The sequence below is a fragment of the Ambystoma mexicanum genome, chromosome 6p (genome assembly GCF_040938575.1).
Source record: "Ambystoma mexicanum isolate Mex_15411 chromosome 6p, UKY_AmexF1_1, whole genome shotgun sequence".
NCBI lineage: Eukaryota > Metazoa > Chordata > Amphibia > Caudata > Ambystomatidae > Ambystoma > Ambystoma mexicanum.
In genome coordinates, this window is record NC_090935.1 from 187,991,824 (window position 1) to 188,011,679 (window position 19,856).

A 19,856-nucleotide genomic window follows, 5' to 3' on the forward strand; every position below is an offset into this window, starting at 1 on the left:
AGGATGCAGCGCAGGGAAGCACACGCGCAACAACACAGAACTAATATGTATTCTTAATTATTAGGTAACTAGGCATAGGTAAGCATGGCTGCCACAATCAAAAGTCTATGTGCAGCAGCAGTAATATTTGTATATATTTTTTTTTTAAAGTAACTTAGAAGTAAAATGAGTTTAAAGGTTATGTATAATAATGAATAACAGTTTGGCCTTGGTTTAGTAAGCCCAGGGAAGACAGAAGTTGTTTTGTAGTTGTTTGAACGGCCACAGCTCACGGTTGATTTGAAGTTTTGCAGACACTTGCTGAAACACTAGATCAGCTCACAAAGAGAGAAACACCAAAAATCCCACAGTATCTGATTAGTTGTTGCAGATGGAAAATTTTGTCATGGAAACAGAACTGCAGCCGAATGCCAGGTGCAGTCCCACATGATAATTTGAAGGAAATTGGGCTGGGTACCAAGGGCCCAGGCAACGAATACGGTAGCAATAGAGTATTAAATATGACAAATTAAGTTACACCAACGGTGTCCTGCACACATGTTACTACCTAGAGCTGGCACGATACAAGAGAAGAGACGGGAAGCAAACAGGTGCAGAGGGGTGAGGAAAGAGGGGGATCCAATCATGGGACTGAGATATGGGGTTTACGAGGCTGTAATAATGTCCCTGACCTTGTTGCTGTTCCCTGATTGGATAGATTCAGTGAGATGCAGTGGCTCAAACTGTCTCCAACAAAGGGGTTCAATTTGCATTGAGGGATTTATCAACTTGTACATTAGTGGATGCCATCCAAAGGCAGGCCAGAGTTTCTGCAGGTCAGCAGATAATAATAATAAGAGCAACAATATAGATACATAACGCAGTGCTTTACAGAAGTATTCAACAGTACAGATGCACAGCAGAGTGATTTTCAGAAGTAACAACAAAACAGATATACAGCAGGGGATGGGATACAGAGGGGCAGAGAGCAGGGGTACAGCTGGATCAGGTGGCGGATAGGAGATGGGTGGGCAGCGTCTAGTGAGTCAGGTGGCGCGAGGTGTGATGTGATGCAAATGGATATTTCTTCTCTGTGAAGCGTGAAGTGAGATAAAACACGGTTGTAGACCCTCCTCAGTGGAAGAAATTCGATAAAACAGGGTATTTTACCCATGTTCGTTCTCTGTAGAGGGGCTCCCACACTCCTATGTAAAAATGATGTATTAGCACATTCCCAAAATTGTGACAAGTGACAAATTATGCTAATGAGTGATTTTCGTGTACAAATACTGAAGCCCTTCTGGGCAGAGTTAAAAAAGTATTATAGTTCAGGTCCAGAGAGCTATGTGTTCTCCCAGTCAACTGTTTAATAAAGTTGGGTTTTTTCTTGCAGCATGTACACTCCTTTTGGATTAAATTTGCATTTTTATTGGATCACCCCTGAGGTCCCCTGTTCTACTGTTGGAGACCCAAGCAAGATATCCAGTCTTCCCAAAGGACTGAGAGCTCTCTGCTGCAGTCCGTGGAGGAGTAGTACACAGTGCAGCCTTTCGTGAAAAGATAAATTGCCCTCACGAGGGTGTCCAGCAGATGACCTAGTTCCCAAATTTTGTGCCTGATCCCGGGGGGGGCTGACATGACAGGAGGAAGTGCAGGTCAGTGAAGCGAGACTGAGTGCAGAGAAGATTCGGATTCCCTAGACCATGTGAGTGTACCAGTCCATGAATAGTGCAACAGCGCGTGTGTGCTTTTGTTTTTTGAAATTATATGTTGTTCTATTGAGTTTGATGGAATTTTGGTGTTTACTCTCCTCGTAGAGAAAAGGTGTTGTCATTTATGAATTACTTTACATTTTTATTAGTGATATAAACATCACAGTAGAGTACAAGGGATCTCCTCATTTTAGTTTTTTTAATCAAGGAAAGGTGACATCATTTGTAACCGAAGTGTTGTGGAATCTTCTACACGCTGTGTAGAAGTCAAAAGGGGATCTCCTCAGTAGAGGCAGGACAGTGAAGCATAGATTTAGAAATATTGGGGGTCATTACGAGTGCGGCTGTAAGGGGTTAGCGGTGCCGGTAAGGATGCTGGTGCCGTTAACCCCTTAATGCCGCATTACGAGGTCCCTTAGCGGGTTTTACCAGCCACCCTTAGCGGGAGCCGCTAAAGGACCAGGGAGCTAATAGCGGGCCAGTTATTAACATGCCCATTATTAGCTCCCTCCCCATTCCCATTGAGCCCTATGGGGGCTCAAATGGGAATGGGGATGGGTATTTTGAAGAATGACCCGGTAACTCCCCATTCAAGGAACCCGGACCCGGACACAAGTTTGGAAGCAGCCATGGTGCTAATATCACCATGGCTACCTCCAAACTCGTAACGACCCCCATTGTGTCGGCCCAATGAGTATGGGCAAAAACCTGTAAATACTATTGTAATGTATGTGATTTGTTTTTGTGAAAGGAATATATTGTGGGTATGAGTGTGGACATAGGATTGTGTATGAGAGGATGATATGGATTAGTTTGGAAGTGTGGAGTTGGGAGAGGAAGAAGTCAGTGGTGTGGTGTGTTGACATATTCGGGTGTATTGTATTTGTATTAATTACAAATATTTTTTGAGCTTTGTAGGAGTGAAAAGAAATGTGTTTGAGGAAGAGAATGAGCAACCTCCTACAGAAACTAGCACATGTACCTCCAACGGAGGACACCAAAGCGGGAGTAAAGAAAAGAAGCGGACGGATTAAAACAGGGACCACAGGTACTAAGGCACATGGTCTGGCAGACCTAGTTAAAACCGCATGACTAATAGAAATAGAAGATGTATGCGCCGACAGATTGGGAACATGTTTAAACAAGTGGAGAAGGAGGTAGAAAAGGCAGTGCAGAAAAGGGAGGAGAAGTGATGCACTACAATAACCACAGACGCAAGGACCTCAGGAAATATTTTGTTTAAATTGGATGGTAAAGAATGTCAAGAGGCCGACCTCCCAGGAGGAGGGGTGGCAGACAGTGATTTCACCGAAAATGACAGTGGGGCAACAGAGAGTGAAGAGGGTGAGAAGGGACTTGGGAGTGCTGACTGCTATGGGATGAGAAGGATGGGAAGGTACTGAAGATCTGCCAGATACAGACAAGGAAAAGAGAACGAGAGAAAAGGGATGGGAGAGGGAATGAGATAGTGGATTGGTTTGGTCCCAGTCACTCCAGAGTAGGATCGGGAAGATGCTGGTTATGATTACCACAAGGGGCGCAAAGGCATCACAGCCACAGTTTCCCCTGTTGCAGAAGGGTTGAGGAGGACCCCAGTATACACATTGGACCAGCATGGACAGGGATAACTTGATGCACAGTTTGCCATTCCTAATGGCAGGGGCAGGCATATGGATCTACGCTTTAGTAAAGGAAACAGCAGGGATTACCCTGGCGGTAGGCAATATGAAGAGTTTATTTGGTGCATTAAGGGGTGAACAGGCGTTCAAAATTTGGGAGCACGGAAGACATGATACGGTGACCCTAAATAGGAATGCACATGATGGTGCACTGTTTAATAATTGCCAAAACACACTTGTGGAAGGTATTGCAAACAATGTACTCAGTCACCTCAGACACAGAGGCTATCTTGATGTGCGCAATGAAACAAGGCAAAGGCTCTGCACAATACATTCAACAGACATAAGAGATGTGGACACTAGCAACACAACACACATGAGATGCAAATATTTCTGCTTTCTACAACATATTGATTAAGGAACTTCCTGCGAACATATGGAAAGCTTTAGGAAAGGTGGTAAGGTAAGGATAGAATCAAAAGGGTGGCCCGAAATATAAGTGCACATAGTACAATTTTGTAAAGCACAGCATGATCAAAATAAGGACTCCACAGAAAAGCTGTAAAAGCTGAAGCAAAATGAGTACAGAAAAAGTTGACCACACTTAGCATGGAAGGAACAATATTAATGAACGTCACACCAAGCATGCCAGAGCCCACCCAGCAAGGAGGGGGAACAGCCATGGGGATGGCCCAGCCACAAGCATCTATAGGGATTGTCAGGCAACAAGCATCTGCAGGATATGGGCAGCAATGAGGTTATTATCCACAAGGGGGAGGATATGCTCAACCAGAAGGGTTTCCCCAACATGGAGGGTATTTTTCAAAGGTGGGTTAGGGTCAGAAGGGTGGATATTATCAACAAGGGAAGGAGTATTCATTTAGAGGAAGGGGGGCAGGATACAGATATGAAGGGCCAAGACCAAGGAGTACAGGGCCATGTTTCATTTGTGGTCTGGTGGGACACTTGGCACTGGAATTTAGGAGCATGCCACAGCCACCTTATGGCCAGACTAGACACCCAGTGTACCAGAACCCACTGGTTCAGATGAAAATACCACAGCAACAGATACAGCCCACACTAATACAAGCACCATTTTCGGTAATGCCTCCACTAACTGCGGTTTTCCAGGTACCACAGACAGTTACACAATCACAACAGGTGCCCCAGCAGTCACACCCAAATGCCCTACAACCCCAAGTACAATCGCACGCACCAACACAACAGTGTGATAGTAACCTGGTAATGCAGAATGTATTACCCCACGAGACAGGAGCAGCAGTGTTCAGAAGAACGGCTTCACATTCCCGGGGTCAACAACAAGTACCCAATTGCCAGCTCACAGGAAGCGTTGATCTGCCCAGTCCTTTCAGTAACTGCAGACCCTGAGGAGGAACCCGAGGTAGCAGTGAATATAGGCCAGAAAGATTTCTAATTTTTGGTTGACACAGGAGCTACAAAGTCCTGTATTAAGGAGGGTATCTTTCCCCTGTCGGAGAACATAATACACACGCAGGGATTCTCTGGAGTTATGGGCCTCATTACGAGGTTGGAGGTAGCCATGGCGCTATTAGTGCCATGGCTGCCTCCAAACTCGTTCCGACTCCGCCCTGGTGAATGGAGCAATTACCGGTCCATTCCAAGGTTGGCGGGACCGGTAATTCCCCATTCACCAGGGCCATTCCCCATTCCCATTGAGCCCCATAGGGCTCAATGGGAATGGGGAAGGCGCTAATAACGGTACCGCAAATTGCGGTACCGTTATTAGCTCCAGAGTCCCTTTGCGGGTCCAGTCCTTAACACCTGGAAAAACCAGGCGTTAAGGGAGGACCCGCAAAGGGAACTCGTAGTAGGGCGGTAAGGGATTACCGGCACCGGTGCCCTTACCGGTGCCGGTAATCCCTTACCACCCACCTCGTAATGAGGCCCATAGTAATGGTTCCTATAACTGAAGAGTTGCCTCTTACCATAGGGACACAAGAAATTGTAGCAGCCTAATTAAAAGGACATTCCCATTAACATTAGATAGAGACATTATGAGTACATTCAACATGACTATTTCATTCAGAGAAAAGGGCATTGTGTGCCCCACACATGGTATATATTACACACGGGTTGCATCAAACACGTATTATGTGCACATACCATTCCTTGAGGCATACCATTGCACCCACAACTTTTTTTGTTGGGAAATAGTGTTGTATACCATCATCACCATACACTTAAACACAGCACTCACAAGGAAGGACAGTATTTATGCAGATGACGAGGGAACGGAGTGGCAAATGGTTTTGTGCATTGACCCAACACAAGGTTTGATGGGCTTGACCAATGGAGATATTTTTGCAGGCTATGAGGATGATGGGGAACTCATATTTGAGATATGAATACCATGCCAGGTAATGATAGAATACAGAGAGTTCCGCTAGAAGACACAAATTATGAGCATTGTATTGAGACACACTCAGATTTGAACATGTCCCAGCAAAAATATGAAGCAGTGACCCCCACAATTTAGCATTGCTGAAAGGGGCACGGGCAATCCACATAAAGTTAAATGGAGGAGCAATATTACCCCAAGCAATTCAATACCCCCTGTAGAGAGATGCAGACAAGGGGATATATGAAACAATATTGTCCCTGTTGCAACAAGGCATTATCAAGACTTCAGAATCCCCATGTAACACAGCCATTTAACCTTTGAAGAAAGCGAAGGGGTGTTTGGGAGGATGATCCAGGTTCTCCACCCATTGAATAACGTAGTGGAGGCAGAGTTTCCGGTGCTACATAAACCGGCCACGATCTTGTGCAACATCCCCACTGGAGCAGGTTATTTTACAGAGATTGACTTAAAAAACACATTCTTTTTGATTCCATCACATCCAGCTTTACAGTATCTCACCATGTTTACCTCCCACAGGACCAGGTTCCAACACACACATTTACCACAATGGTATTGTGAATCCCCAAGTGTATTTATCAGGGTGCTACACAAGGACATGAATATCTTATAGATGCATAACATGGTGATAAAATATGCTGATGATCTTTAAGTATGTAGTACAACAGAAGACCAATGTAGGGAGGATTTGGTTACACTGCTCACATTACTGACAGAGAGGGGATACAAGCTGGATAAGGACAAACTGCAATATCATCAAATGGAAGTAGTGTATTTAGGACAGATGATATCAGCAGAATATAGACGGTTCACCCCAGTAGGGACAGCCACAATACTGCACACCCCACAACCAAACACAGTAAAGGAAATGCAGCAATTTCTGGGATTGTGCAACTATTATAGGTTGTGGATATTTGACTACTTTGCATATGCTAAACCCCTTCTTCAGGGATTGAAGGAAGCACAAAAGGCAAAGGGCCCCTTGGTATGGACCCAGGAGATGATTGATTAATTCAGGCAACACCAGATTACAAACATATGTTTGTTTTGTTTTCACAGTTAATGGCCAAGTGATGATGATTGTCCTCACTCAGAAGAAACCGCAAGACCACATCACTATGGCCTACTAAAGCAGTCCCCTAGATTCAATAATACAGGGGTACCTTGCCTGCAAACAATAGCTCATAGCAGCAGCATTCACAATACAGAAATATGCCACAATTACAATGGGATGTTCAGTGACCCTCTATGTGGTTCATAACAAACTTACAGGAGAATGTGACTGAATTTCCTAACAATTGTCTGACGTGTCAACATTATGACATGGGTCACACCTTCAAGACAATAAAAGCTACATTACCTCATCCATCAGAACCGTTTCTACATTTGCACATAGACTATATAAAAATGACTCCCAGTTGTAATCATTATCATTATGCCATTGTAGTTGCATACTCGTTTTCACATTGGCTTGAGGTGGGTCCATGTGCTCACAACAATGGAAAATCTGCAGCCAAATATTTAGCGCCCAAAGTATTTCCAAGATGGGCAGTGTGTGAAGAACTATGATCCGATAATGGACCACAATACACCATTGCACATTCTAAATGCTCACAAGGCCTAGTAGGACTGCCTCTTGTTTCATTGTTATATTTGCCTTTCATTCCTATGTTCCCTCCCAGTTTCCCTGTTTGTTCTTTGAAACACAATTTACTTGATGTTGAGTGCCTTACAAATGCACAATAAATAAATACATAAATAAATAAAATAAATGACCTGTTTAGGTAAATAACATCTTTATCTGTAACCCTGCAGTCCCTTTGCATTGTACTGAAGAGCCATCGTCTGGCAGCACTTATTGAGTCACCTGCACTTCTCCTCACCTTCCAGTCCCCGCTTGGCACTTCTCCCCTCTTCCCTGCACTTGCACAATCTGAATGACACAAGGCCTAGTAAGATTGATGTGTGTCCTCCTTCTGTCCCCCTCCCCCTTGTCTTGTAGTGCCTAGAAACACTTGTGTACAGGTGCTTTATAAATTACTTATCATATCATATAATTTACAAACTGGCAAAGCCATGCCTACTGTTATGAGGGTCTACATTGATTTTGTAGTACAGGTTAAGAACATTACACAAAATGGTCCAGCCCCAGGTTTGAGGGTCGATACACTGTCACTTACTGTACCCAATAAGCTGTAAATGTAGAAGGCAGACAAGCGTGGAGAGCAGCAGCCCCCTCCTTGGAGAAGAAGGGAGGGCAAGTAATGGGAGTTATTGCTGAAATCACATTGAATGGTTTTGTCCTCTTGTCGCCTGTTTAAGAAACTTAACATTTACTTTCCTGCAACACAGAATAGAGAACTATTATTAGTACAGAATAGATATAGCAATGTATGTCGGTTAGTATGTATAGCATTTATTTTGTTTTGTGTTCTTCTTTTGCTTTGGTTTAAAGTAGAAGGGAGGTCTTTTACCCCCTTTGAGAGTAACAGTAGAGTGACAGGAAATGAAAAATATCAGTGTTTCGAACATAGAGGGAAGCATTTAATATAGGCCTGTTTGACGAAAAAGTGGGGAAGCAGCGTTTAGCTGATTCTGATTATGTTTGGTATAACCATATGAAGGCAGTGGGCTGAGAGAGGGGATATGACACATGGTACTTGTGCTCTCACATCCCACACACCACAGCGATATCCAAGTTCTTCCTTCCACAGGAAGTGCCAGCAGACATGGCACATTGTTTTATACACCTGGCATTTAGCAAGCTTCGAGGGTTGTTTCTGGGACACAGGAACAAGCAAAATGGGTGTATGAGGTAGACCCGATCTATGAGGACAGTGATATAAAGATTAAAAAGATGGCAGCGGTAGAAGAAACAAAACATTGTCCTAGAATTGCAAACGGATTCCAGATAAGGGCTGAGCAGCTATTTACCATGCAGTACACTCTCTCATGTGTGAACGATAAAGGATACCTATTACCATAGTGCAGGATGTGTCCCCAGCTGCACATAGAGGGTTCAGTGTTACACAATGATCAGTGAATGGAAGGGCTAATAGGGTGTAGGACAGAGGGATTGGTAGGATTCACTGAAGAAGTAATAGTGATGATGAATGAAGAATGTCATACTATTAGGAATGATCGGATACAGGCTCTCACCTGGATAGATCATGGACAGCAGCCATTACACAAAAAGGCACTCACACAATATTCTTCATGTATCAGATAAACGAGAACAAAGGGTTTGATCAATTTGGGGAACAATCTTGCCTGCTAGAAGATACTTGAGCTGCCAAATATACAGGTCAGAATTGTGGCCCATATGGACTATTTAGGGGCCTGTGGTTCCCAACCATATGCCCAATTAATACTGAACTGGAGTGGCCAGTGCTCCCTGGTCACCCTACACTCCTCAGCCCATGCAGCGCCCCATTCCGACAATGTGTCATTGAATGACCATGCAGCCCTACAAAAAGGGGCCTTCACCCAGGTTAAGAGATCTATGAACAATGCAATTTTGAGGTCATGGACACTTCAAATATGGAAGAAGAGATCAAACCACATGTCACTGCAAATATTGAAGAAGAGAAGCCTCTACAAGTCAGATGATTGATGAACTTGCGGAGGAGGAGAAAGGAACTATAATTACTGGTTCCAACAAAGTGCAGACTGACTGGATGCTTTCCCGATGGAATGTAGGCTATTTAGTAAGACTGCAATATTATTTACGTCTTTGCTTGCCACTAGTGTTCAGAATGGAGCTAACACCAAATGTCCGCAGATTCCAAGGTACGAGCTGATACAGTTGACAAATGGGACAGAGAAATGGCTGAATGCAGTAAGGGCGGAATTAAGGCCAATAAATGGTCGCTCTACAGAACCAGCATGTATTGGATTTGTTAACAGCCATGGAGGGTGTATATATATGAATGTGCCTAAATCCGTTCTCTGGTAAATTATCCTGGATCTAGGGACACCTTTGGAATTTACCCTCCAAATTTCTTGCACACTTAATTCACTGTCCATGCTTAACTGGAGAACAATGCACTCAAGCTATCAAAAACATCTCCCATCTTCCTTTTACATGACTAGCCTAAGTCTTCTGTTACTGTTCGTCCATGTATACTTTTTTTGTGTTACCTCTATACCCTTTAGTTTTTACTGCTGCCCTGCAGACTACATTCTGGAGAACACCTTCTACTTTCTGGAAAATACCAGACATGATGAGTCTACTAAAGTGGTGAACTGACACAGTAGAAAAACTTTGGAACAACTTAACATACCCCAGAGGTCTCAAGTTGTGGTTCTCCAGATGATTTGATCTATGAATACCATGAACTTTCACAATTGACTATTTTGGCTAGGGATGCTGGGTATTGTAGTCCAAAACATATGGAGGGTCAAACCGTATTCGTGGGAATAACTCAAATCAAGTTGTGGACCATCTTAGCCCAGGGTCCTATGACTTTGAGAGCTTCCTTATAGAATTATTGCTGGCTCTGTCAAATATCTAGTCTGGAACGCACTTACTATGGGATGACCTAAAGATGTAATGCACTCACTCTTAGACGCCATTGTTGCTATGGCTATAACTAGTAGGGCATATATGCCTGAGGGCAGATCATGTTGAACTCTGAAAAATTCATTATTTTTGGGGCATTAGTCTGAGGCCCTCTTAGTGATAGTGTCTTATTCTGAGGAGTGTAAACTCAACAGCATACATAGCCTTGGCCGAATAGACACCAACACTTGAAATGTTTGTAGGCCTAATTAAGAGACCCTTCTGTCTCAGGGTTCTTCTATTTAGTTTGGTGGCATTTCTGACTGATTACAATGCTGCATGCAGTATTTGCCATTATCAGATGCAGTAATCTGAGAAGTACCTACCCGTTTACTTCAAATGAATGCAAATATATGGCATATCATAATCATGTAAGACTACACTTAATTAAAATGACTTCAGGTGTTAATTATCAACACCATATATGTGCAATTCATTCAACATGACAATTTTAAATCACTGCCTACAGGCACCTTGGAGTTTGAAGTTTGGGAGGAAGCAGGAGGTGAATTTCACAGACCAAGAGCTCTAATTACTGACTGAGGAGGGAGCCTAGGAGGTGCCTAATCTGTTTGGCAACCTCACATAAATGCGTACTCCCTCCAATTGGGCAGCCCTCTGGCAGAGAATCTGAGGCTGTCCCACTGTAGTCTTACCAACTTCATGACATTTAAAGATATCAAGAAGAGGTGGTGTCAGTTCAGAAAAAGTAGACACCCCTCAATGATGGAGGCAATGTACTTTGTTGGCTGAAGACCAACCGCCTCATGTGTTTAGCATTAGAAATACATTGCCATAAGCTTGACTAAAGTGCGGCCATTTTGAATTGATTGAAATCTCCATTTTGTTTTATAACGTTTGCCTCTTGCTTTCTGTTAAAACTGCTTTGCTGAGAAACTTATTCTGCTCCACTAGTACATTATTGTTCATTCATAAAGCAAGGCCGCAAGAGCCTTGTTGAAACATAACGCAGCAACCCAGACAGAAATGCCCTGTCTCCTCCCTCACAAGTCCTTGGAGGTGAGCCACACGGCATTTAATCAGTACACAGGTGCCAGCTAGTCTCGCTAATACAGTAGAAATGTTAGAAGCGAACATTAAATGGCTTGAATTATGCTCTTCTTTGCGGTCCCCCTTTCCTGAGCCCTGTAGAGCCCTGGAGAGTGAGTTGACCCCCAGTACATGAATAGAAACTAGGAGATAGCGAGGCCTGGAATGTGTCTCTCCCCTGCAAGCAGCTTGCTTGCAGAGAACAAAAGCAGTGTGTTCTTATAACAAAGAATTGTGTCTGCAGGCTCACGAAATTGCAAACTGTTGCTAAATAAATGTCTAAAGGTGTCATACTCGTCATAATTGTCAATCATCGAACCCAGTTCAAAGGAAATACATTATGGGCGGTATTGAATGTGTCACCATTGATTGTGAGATGCTTGCTTTGTATATATGTAACTGTTGTACGATTCTCCCTCTCTTGCGTCCCCCGGGTTCTGGAAACACATGTCACGGGCGTGGGTCCCAGTTGGCCAACTGTGACTATTTGCTTTGCAATAAACCCTAGCTTTTGGGAATACAACCTTGTGTCTGGCGTATCAGTTTGTGTGTGGTGATTGTGCCCTGTTTCCATACGCGAGGGTCCCCTAGGGGCCCCTTCAGTGGAAGGACCACAAGAGTCAAGTGATAGATTCTGACTCATCGCTAGGGTCAGACCACAGCCACTTAAGTTGGGAGTATGCCTCTATGCTGATAAGGCCAAAGCCATGGGAGGTGACAGTCACTACTAAGCTGGATTGTGATTGCATAGAGGGCTTCAGGGACAATGATACTCCTCTAAGCACAAACTGAGTGTTTTTTCTATCAAGGAACATTGTGCATGGTGGGAAATCATTTTGGCAGTTTGGAGGGTAATACCTATGCAAGTGGCACATTACTTTACCTTTAATGGTTCCTATCCCCTTCCCTATGATGGAGTAGCCACAGTGACACATTAGTAATGGCTATTTTAGCCCAAGGTACTTTTAAGCCAGTTCCCACTTGGGGATCCTTAACCAGAAGGCCAGTGAGGGAATGTTTTATATATAGCCTCACTTGCCAGTCCATCTGAAAGAGAAGGACTCATGCTAGGCAACCTGCAATGATAGCAACAAAAAACATGGTACACTGATGCCATTTGTAGTTTCTGAGGAGCGTATCTATTCTCAATCCAGCCCACCACATAAGGCAATTACCATTAGTGCACCTTTGCTTACCACAATGCTCATATACCTATGTCAATGCCTAAGAGGGTGGCTCACTGCATGACTATTGTTGTGATTGGAAACTAAAAACAGCCTACTTCATGAGGTACATTAATTGGCAACTGAATCGGTGTGGATTTCATCAAATGGATGCAAGCCCTGCCGTGGTTGCTGCACTCAACCTGTCCATCCCTCCCCAATGTTGCCACAGGTTAAATGATTCACTCATCACTCTCAAGTGGTCTTAAGGCCTCATAAGGTTCAAACCTTCAACTATGGCCATTAGAATGCATCTCAATGATCATACGCTCCCACCTACTTGAATAACCCAGCTGTATTATAGTTGGCCTTCATATCAGTGTACAACGGCTTGGAGGGATAGAAGAGTCCTGAATGGTTGCCAGATGTAAAGGCTTCACCCAATTCCATCCCTCTGCCCCATGCCTGTACAGAAGCCTGGCATCTGCGACAGGCGCAGGATAGGACTATTTGCTCCCACCCATATGCATGGACCATCATGCAATTAAATAATAGCCTGAACAATAGCAGCTGCAGTCTGCCTCTAATCCCAACATGTGAATTGACCAAGTCCCTTAGGGCCCCATTATCTCTTGCAGTAGTTGGCTATAAACCCATGCAGTCTCTTTGTGCATTCATCCTGCTGTACATGTGCACCCCTGTGATTTTAGCGTACTCAGTTCCACTGGTCATTATTGGTGTGTGTGTGTGAGCACTGGTGTCTCCTGTAGGCAGGGCCACCGCTCTCTGTAATGACATGCCTGGGCAGCAGTCTATTAGATGCAGGTCGACATGATGCTTTTCACTTGGTTAAATGTTGGGCATGTCTGCACACCATAGATAGTGCTGACGCCTCGCATATATCCCCAGGCCTCTCCGTTACCACTAACAAAGGCATGTTAATGCTTCATCCACTGACGGTCTACGAAGAGAGGACATTGGGTTGATTCCTCACCCTTCCTCAATCTATCACTGTGGGTGGGTGGGTGCTATGCAGGATCTTCCCCCATTCCAGCCATCTCCACACCCTGTGATAAGGATCACTCACAGGAAAATGTACTCATGATGCCAAGGTCGTAGTTCCAACTGGGCTCTTAGCTGCCCATTCAAATCTCACATGATCCTAACTCACTTGCAGATTGGGTGTTTGTTTTGACTCAGGACACTCATGTATCACAGTGTTAAGAGGCTTCAATCTCGACCTAACAAGTTGATCACAGGACAGTCTTTCCCCATTCTGTGTTTCACACTTGGCTGGGCGAATAACTGTGATTTAGGTCTCTTAATTTTTGTAGATGTTCATTGTTCAATCATTTAGTTGTGATCATTCAATTCCTATTGTTTATGATTGATTTCATATTGATACTATTCCTCAAACAGATTATTGGTAATAACCCCCACCCTTTATTTTAGTCAGTACAAAGAGCAGTGCACTGTAGGGCAGCCTTCCTTCACTTCCACTGTTGTGTGCAGCCTTTCTTGCAAACACATCGTTAGAGTTCCCTGCAAGCATGTGTAGCCTCTGGTAGGGTTGGCGACGATATTTACAATCCAGATTCATCCATCTTCTTCCACCCCCAATGATTTGGCAATGGAAGCTGTGGTGCTGCAACCATTGTTTGTGCCCAGCAGTCCCCAGCCTCGTAGATACCTCTTTTTTAATGCTGAATGAGTGCATCTTGGTTTGGAAGTAGATTGTCAATTGCACTACCTTTCTGAGTACATAGAGTTTTTCTTGCCTCATTAACGTGTGTCGCGTTTAGTCCCATCATGTTGCAAAACTGCAAAGGTCTCAAATGGCTTCAGCATTTCTTCTACTGCGTGCTGACGTTGCCTGTCAGCCAATCCATAAAAAGCTGTTGTGATATCTCTGTATGCTCTCCAGGTGTCCCATGCAGTACTCCTGCCTCATCCACCAAAAAAGGACACACCAGTATTGAGTGAAACATTGGTAAGGGAGTAAAATGATCTGGACTCAAAGTTCTTGCTAACTCATGAGCGGCAAAGATCCAGAAGTTCTTTCCAACTCCATATGCAACCTGTAGTTCCTCAATGTTCAGATGTTATGCAGATGCGATGGTGAGAACAACAATGTCGGTGTCCACAGTACATAGATCCCCTTTGTTAAACCCTTGCTGCACAGAATCACATAAATGGAGTTGGATGCGAGTGTCTGCTTCTTCGTGTGAGCATGGAGCCAATCCCAAGATATCTTGACAAGTTATAGAAAAAACATTGGTCCTATATGTGGTATTTAACTGCTTGTTTGTGTCAATAGACGTGAAGGTGTTTGCCAAGAAAGAAAACAATTCAATCTTATTTTCATAAACCCAGAGAAAATCCTGCCAATTTTAAGAAAGTCTGTTTCTTGGCCCAGCACGTTTCTGAACACCTTTTCCCCTTCTACTGTGTGTCACACTTACCTATCCTTGTAGCATACTGAAGCTGAGTTTTGATGTAGGGTATGAATACAGTACTGGAATAATTATCTAATGTCTTCACAAATCCTGGTCAAAGTATGTTGACAAGGATAGTCATATGGACTTTCGTTTGTGAAATAGCATGTTTCATGGTTGTGAATTCTTCCAGGCAAATCAATAACTCAGATTTTGTTCCAGTTCTTTGACTCCCTGACTTAGACAGTGCTGAAGCATAGGCTTGGTTTTCGCATCTAAAGAAATCATTCAGATCGCTGTTATGTATCTATGATGCAATGTAGAGACTAGAAAATAGTGAGCAGGCATTTCTCAGAAATGTCAGTTGCAACTGTTTACTTGACTTTTCATGAACTAGAAGATGGCTGAAGAGGTGGAGGTTACTCCACTTAATAGGATCTGTGATACATTTAGATTGATTAATAAGCCTGTTGCTGACATAGTAGTCATACTGGTCAACTCCATTTGTTTCAATATTTAGCAACGTGTCTGCAACTGCTGGATGTACTATATTTCTGCTGTCAAGCACCATTAGATCACAGCTGGTTTCACCAAATGGCTTTGCCACTTCTTGTATTGCATGAGTAAGAGACTGGATATCTTTTGCAAAAGCCATCTGTGAATGCTTTTTAGCGCCAAGTTGAAGCTCATCTTTTTTCCTATCTCTTCTCCTTTGTAGAATTACATTCTTCAACTAAGCAGGCTCATCTCAGAACCAGAGACCATAAAACAATGCAGAACTATAGGGGTTTCTGTCAGGTCTACAGCCCCTCTATCACCTTTGGCTGATGCGTTATGCTGTTAATGGGCCTGATCAGTGACAATAGCAAAGAATGCACGCTTTCACTTTTTTTGTGACAAACTTTCATTTCATGAATCCTGCATAGGTATTAGGGTGTTGCTTTTTAAGTGAAACCATATCACAAAAGTGGACAGGAATCCATTGTGCATGCTGCGTATGGTCCAAGGAACAGAACCAGGGAACATGCTTGGATAGCGCCTCCAAATATAGCTGGAAATCTCCTTCTCACTCTTATAAAAGTCATCAAAAGGAGTTCTAGTTTTAGAATGATGTACCAGAATCTAAATTGTGTACATACGTCACTTCTTTCTTTACACCAGTCTTCAAGTGACTTAACCTGACTGCTATCTTCTATGTCTTGGCTGTAGTCATTGAAGGCCTGCTGCAGAACTAAATAGAACCTACTGGCTGTGATTTGATGTGTCCTACAGGAAACTTTTACAAACAAATATGCTTTTCCAGCTGTGGTAATATCAACATGAACAAGTACTCCATTCCATCTACTTTCATCCAAGAGATTTACAAGAACCTTGAGAACTGCCATCACGATATGCAGCCCACCAAATATTACAATGAAGTTATCTTTGTCATAATTAGTGTCACTGGTTAACATGTAATTATTTAAATCGGCCCAGGATTAAGCCCTTTAACTGCTGTCTTGACAATATCCATTAAATGGTGAATCATGGCCACTGACATAGCTTGGTCTGGAAATAGGGGAAGCAGGGATGAAAGTGTTAATTCACAATCTTTTGGAGTTTCTTCTTGTTGACTTGTATAGTATGCTGTCCAGGTGATTATTACATCCCCTTGTCACTAGCCAGAACCTGTGTTTCATGCTTCAGCCAGGTGTATTCTTTCACCATAGCTTGTGACGTAAATTGATAGTCAACTTAGTTCTCTTCTACTGTTGGCAGATGACAATCAGTTCTCATAGGAGGTTCATGAGGCACGTTAGTGTAGTATGCAGAAAGATGTTTAGTTAATTTTCTCGGGACAAGGATGTTTAGTCATAGTCTGATCAGTCCCCATAAAATTAACTTCTGGATATTCTTGTACGATGGAAAGAGTCGTAAGCTGTGGTAGAGCTTGGGCTTTGGTCTATATTGTAAATCACACAAAAAGCTCTCCTTTTAACTGAATACGAATTTTCGGTGTGATAGTGATGACATACTCCATTTCCAAGTTCTGATGTGTAATGGTCATACGATATGCTGAACCCGAGCTTATGCAGTGTTTCAAACACTTAACGCTTGTGAGTTCTTGTATGAATTAAAACACCTAAGTAGAAGGAGATTCCCTTTCTCAGTTGCATCTGAAGGCTTTTTCAGACTCCTACTCCCAGTGTCTCACCAAACTGGTGTACATTTGTAAAAGTGCAACAGTGCGGATTGGCTTTGGCATTGTTGAATGACTTTGCTCTGCTTTAATGTTTCGCCCATTCGTGATCCTATCAACCAGTGCAAATAGAGATGCTGGCAGAGAGTCTTCATGACACTTGTTTCAAACGATCTGTTGAAGTGATTTTTGATTACAAAAATGCCTCTTCCCACTATATTTAGTGCTTTCGCAAGATGAACACCATCACTATCTGCATTTTATTAACATGGTTTGCTCAGTGCAGATCCAATATCATCACATGCCGGCCTTGCATATGTATTCCATGTCAGGAAAGTAAGCAAGCATCCTGTTTATCAGTTTCGTAGAATGTATGCCCCCTCAAACATCACTGGCAAGTTGGTTCATCATCATTCTGTACAGATTGCATAGGTCTACAAGTTTAAATGTGTGTGCAATTTAATTGTCTGTTCGAGCATCTTTGATGCATGATATAAATTCTGCAAATGTAATAACATGGTTAATTTGGTCCATCTCAGTTTCCTGTATTGTTTTTTTGTCTTAGTTCTATTATATAATAATACAAGGCATATGGTACATGGCATCTTGTGCAATAAGATCGCCTGCACTCAGTTTAGCAAGCAGGGGTTTGTCTTCTAGTTTAAGGGCACAGTGATGAACGTGAGTTTCAAGGGCGAATATAGATGCTGTACACAATGATCTTCCAGCTGGGGCAGGCATGTCACAATAAAAGCATATTGGTTTTGTAGTCATGGAACTTTTTTCTTGAACACTGTTGGGTGAATTTAAAAAAAACAATTAGCATCATCCGCTGTAGATATCTTCCTTTTTTCTGCTCTTTGAGGTTTTGTTTTATTGAACTGCAATTTACATGTTTCCTGAAACCGAGCTTTACATCATACCAATGTTTCCTCTATACCTCCACCTTCATCCAGGCACGACAGATTAATTGGCCTTGGTAAACACCCAACACTCCTAAACCCCGCAAGCAGATTGAATATTGTCTTAAAAACAGCTCCCTTTGTAACATGTTTAGTCTCTAATGGCCAGCAGAAAACCTCTGACTCGTCTTCTTCAGAGATGAAACACTTGTTCCATTCTGTTTCTGTGATTTCTCTATAAGTATCAGGCTTGATCAGATTCATCACCTTATGAACGTTCTCCATATTTGTATCTTATTTTTCTTCTTCTTAAATTATCATACAAACTTTTTAATCTGTGAACTAAAAAAAGATAATAATATTACACTACTCTTTTTTGCACCCTTGTTTTGTGTATACATTTTAATGAACTATTGGATGTTTGTCTGTATATTTATAACATAAATTCAAGGAAATCACATTTAATATGAGAGTAACATCATCAAATAACATACAAAAGAACAGATTAACAATTTTCTGAGGCCGCCATTTTGAATGTCTACCATTACTTTTAGGGGGAAAATCTGGGATGGCATGTAGCCAAAAGATAACCTTTGCATATTTAGTATATGTGCCCCAGGTTTCATGCTTCTATCATCAATATCACAATACTTCTAAATATTTCACCTATCTGCTGTACTATAACATCCACTACCTTGAAGAGAGTGAGTATGGCAGTAGGTCTACGGATATCAACTTCAACCTCGATCAGTTCCAGGATGGCGATGCTGGTCTGTTTATTCAAGCAGATAAGGGCAAGTAATTCTTCTTTGCTCTTTGGTGAGCAGTCAGTGGTTTGGTTTATAAATGGACCGTTTATAACCCAAGTTGGTAATGGGCTGCAGCTGTTCCTGAACTGCCTTCACCTGGTATTCATTGCCTCTGGCTTTTTCTTGCACGGATATACAGGAATAGTTGTCGTGATTTTCAGACCAGGGGCACCGACTTCATGTTCCGTGGGGGGTGCCGGCACCCATAAAAAACAGAAAGTCCCATTTAAAATATAGGGACTTTTAAGCAGATGGCCTTTGCCTGGGGGGTTCCAGAACCCCGGAGCACCCACTTTCCTGCCAGTTCACAATTGTGCAGTGTCTGCCACTACCAGTGCTCTAACCATACCCTATGAGTTCAATATGTCATGCCCAAGCTATCACATAGACCATAAAACCACACTCCGCATTTCACTGTTGTCACCAAACACATAATGACCCCTTCAGATTCTAATACTGACAGGTGCTCAGTTTATGACCCCCTGGTACACCTAGGACCTTTAATAATGACCCTCCTTTGACCCAAGATAGCCACAAGTAAAGTGAACACAGAAAGTTAATAGTGTTTCACACTATTCAAAAAGGCTATATCTGTTTCTATTAAGATGTCAGAGCATTGTGGACAGGGCATGGTTACAATGAGACCTCGCCCCTCCTTTGCTAAAATTCTTCAGAAAAAAAGAAGCTATAAAGCTCTATGACACCAATTGAGTGGCAGCTGTCCCAACAATGTCGTCCTCATAGCCAGATCCTGAGCCTTTCTGATTAAGTAGGATACAAACATTTTATATTTATGTATTTTATTTTTTTCATTTGTATAGCGCCCAGACCGAGAGGTATCACAGTCCGTGTACAGGAATTAGGAGACAAAACAGTCTAAAACAGTAGATAGCAGTGAGTACATACACTGAATGCAATAGTATAGTCCAAACTGTGCAAGACTACGCAGAGGGTCACAGACATAAGAGTATAACTTGAAAACACATTCCGCTGAAGTCCCTCCTCATGGTATTGGTGCACATTCTGGCAAAGCCTCGCCTCATGGT